A 3,107-nucleotide genomic window follows, 5' to 3' on the forward strand; every position below is an offset into this window, starting at 1 on the left:
GTAATGAGCAACTTCATATTCAAAATCATATCCAAAATCCTCACTGCTCGACTTTCATCTATTGTTACCTCAATTATTTCTCATAATTAATTTGGGTTTCTTAAGAATTAGAATATTCAATTATATCGCGATAGCTTCAGAAGGGGTTAACATGTTGAATAAACATTGTTTCAAGGGAAGCATGGGCTTGAAAATTGACATGTAAATCCTTTGATACGCTTGATTTGAATTTCCTACTTTTTGTGCTTGAGGCATTCAGCTTCTCCCTTCAGTTTAAGGATTGGATCCTGAATATACTTTCCTCTTCTTGTATCTCGGTTCTATCAAGGGGTGCTACGGGGGGTACTTCTCTTGCTCTAAGGGAGTCCCGCAAGGAGATTCTTAATCCCCAGTCCTTTTGTGCCTAGCGAAGGAATTCTTAAACCGCGGGATTACAAAATTAGTAACACAGGAGGATCTCAGTGATATGTCTTACTACAAAGGACACCCTTTTCGCACTCACTTTTTGTACATTGACGATGTCATGTTATTCTGCTCTGTCACCCACAATAATATGCAGACTATTGATAAACTATTGTGCTCGTATGGCGCCTTGTCGAGGCAGCATGTCAACTAGCAGAAATCGACAAAAAAAATTTTGGTTTAAGCATTCTGTAGCATGGAACTGCTTCCTTCTCAGCTCTGGTCGGTATTAAGCATGAAAAATTATCGTTCAGATATATTGGGGTTCCGTTATTTCAGGGTGCTTCACGAACCCTAAATTCTTTCCAAATTTGCAAAGTGGAAATAGAAATCTTTCTCTCTAGTAGGGAGGGCAACTCTAGTGAACTCGGTTATCACTAGCACCATCATTCACACATTCCTTGTTTAAAAATGGCCACACAACCTCCTCACGAAGCTCACTGAAAGAATTCATAATTTTGTTTGGTCAAAGTCTATTGATAAAAAAAAGCTTGGTTCACTTCCGTTGTGCCTCTATGCTTGGCAAATTAAGGAAGGTGGCATTGGGATCAAAAATTTGGTCTTGCATACTTGGAAAGCTCACTTAGAATGTTGTTTGTTCGAACTCTTTCACTACTATATTACTCTATGTGCATTTTATGACGGCCACTAAAGTTCTAAGAAAGCGAATTTCAAATTCCTCCATTTGGATCTCAATAAGTCCTCCATGAGCATTCTCTTTGGTGGATGGAACACCCATCATCACTAAATTTCTGGTTTGACATTTGGTTAACCCCTAAGGTGGCCTCCGTTTGAGCCTAACCTCGTCATCTAATCGCGATATGCTTAATTAAGTAAACGATTTCCTCGTTGATGATTACAGGCAAGGGCACCCTGATCTACCGCTGTCAATTTTGAACTCCATATTTATGGTTCAAAAGGGCGTCAAAATAAGGACATTTGCTTTTGGCAACCTTTCATGGATTGCCAATTTACGGTTGAATACTTGTATGCTTGGTTACAGCTTGCTCCCAACATATGTAAGTGGAGCCTCTATCTCTGGAGCAGTTTCACACCATCGTCCAGATCAATGACTTATTGGCGTGCGTTGTTAGGATTGATTTACACCCATATAGAATTGATTTACTGAAGGGCCTTATACACCCATATATGAAAGATCAAGCGCTCAATGTGTCTAAATGAAAGATCAGGGGTTTAATGCACCAAATAACGAAAGATCGGGGGCCTTATGATGCTTTTTGCCAAACAATAATGGACCTCTTAGGCTGGGATGAAAGACTATTCCAGACCTTCAACTGAAGATCATTCATCATGGATCATTCTGCCTAATAAGGGAAACCACATGTTCGAGATAAGGCTTCTATGGTTCACAAATGTTGCAAATAGTTGTGCAATTTGGAGGCTATCCTAACGAGGATCCTAATGCTCAGATACAAGATTTCATCATTTTGTGCAAGACGTTCAAAATGAATAAAAATGAGAGTGATCATCTAATACGGTCAAAGTTGTTCCCTTTTGTTAAAAGCTAAAGCAAAGAATTGGCTGAAGAACCTTCAACCAGTATCAATCACAACTTGGGAAGAGATGGCCACCCTGTTTTTAATGAAGTGCTTCCCTCCTAGACAAGTAATCAAACTGAGAAATGAAGTATCTCACTTCTATCAGGAGGAAAATGAATCACTCTCTAAGGCATGGGAAAGTACAAAGAGATATTGAGAAGAGCACAAATCATGGCATTCCATTATGGATGTGATGCGTCCCGAGCTGACGCTCAATGGCTCACTAAGGGATAAGTGTACCCCGTCGTTATCAAGTAATAATATGGAACAAGTCTATGTATTGAATCCACATGATTTATACCGCAAGTACCAAACCACTAGGCTTCTCATTCCACTTACAGAAAATGTTTCTCTGACTGCTTTGTTTGAGGGGACTATTCTCTGGGTCCATCTCAGCAAGCGTGGAAGTGGGTTGCCACTTCTCATTGTGTAATATGCATGAGTCACATTCCACAACTCAAGAATCCAAGTCTGCAAATAAGAGGGTATCCCTTGATAAGAATTATAACATTGTCGCATTCCATTTGAATGCGCTCGAATGCGACAAGGTTAGAACCCAATATTGTCGCATTTAGTGTTGAATGCGCTCGAATGCGACAAGGTTAGCAACCCAACCTTGTCGCATTTGAGCGCATTCAACACTAAATGCGACACAGATGCAAATTTGGTAATCGCATTCGGGCGCATTCATACACCAAACATATATACACAAATCATACCTGGAATACGTGTGAAAATCCGATAAGTTGATATGGAACACGATTCCTATTTCCCGCTGCACTTGCCTCTAATTGCTTCAGTCTTTTGCTAATAGCCCAGTCCAAGAATCTATATGTCTCCTCCCAAGCCAACGTCCCCCATGGAAACTCATTAAACAGTCTTGGATAATCTGCAAGATCCAAAACCCAATCCTTTGCATGCCTCTCGTTAGCATTATCCAATACATTGCCATGCACAAAGTACAACATGGCAATCATCACAGCATCTTGGTTAAATCTGTCAGTCGCATCCTTCTTCTTCCATTGTACACTTTGCAAAACTTCCAAGAAGTTAATTGTCGTTATTGTCTGGTATTGCTTGAAGTAC

General features: G+C 40.1%; 1 non-coding gene across 1 annotated transcript; it reads right to left on the reverse strand.

Moving 5' to 3' along the window:
- Positions 1–2,094: 2,094 nt before the first annotated feature.
- On the reverse strand, positions 2,095–2,199 carry LOC136201735 (small nucleolar RNA R71). Its single transcript, XR_010674077.1, has one exon. It is a non-coding gene; the product is annotated as a small nucleolar RNA R71 (small nucleolar RNA).
- Between the last annotated feature and the right edge of the window lie 908 nt (positions 2,200–3,107).

This window comes from Euphorbia lathyris, chromosome 7 (assembly GCF_963576675.1).
Source record: "Euphorbia lathyris chromosome 7, ddEupLath1.1, whole genome shotgun sequence".
NCBI lineage: Eukaryota > Viridiplantae > Streptophyta > Magnoliopsida > Malpighiales > Euphorbiaceae > Euphorbia > Euphorbia lathyris.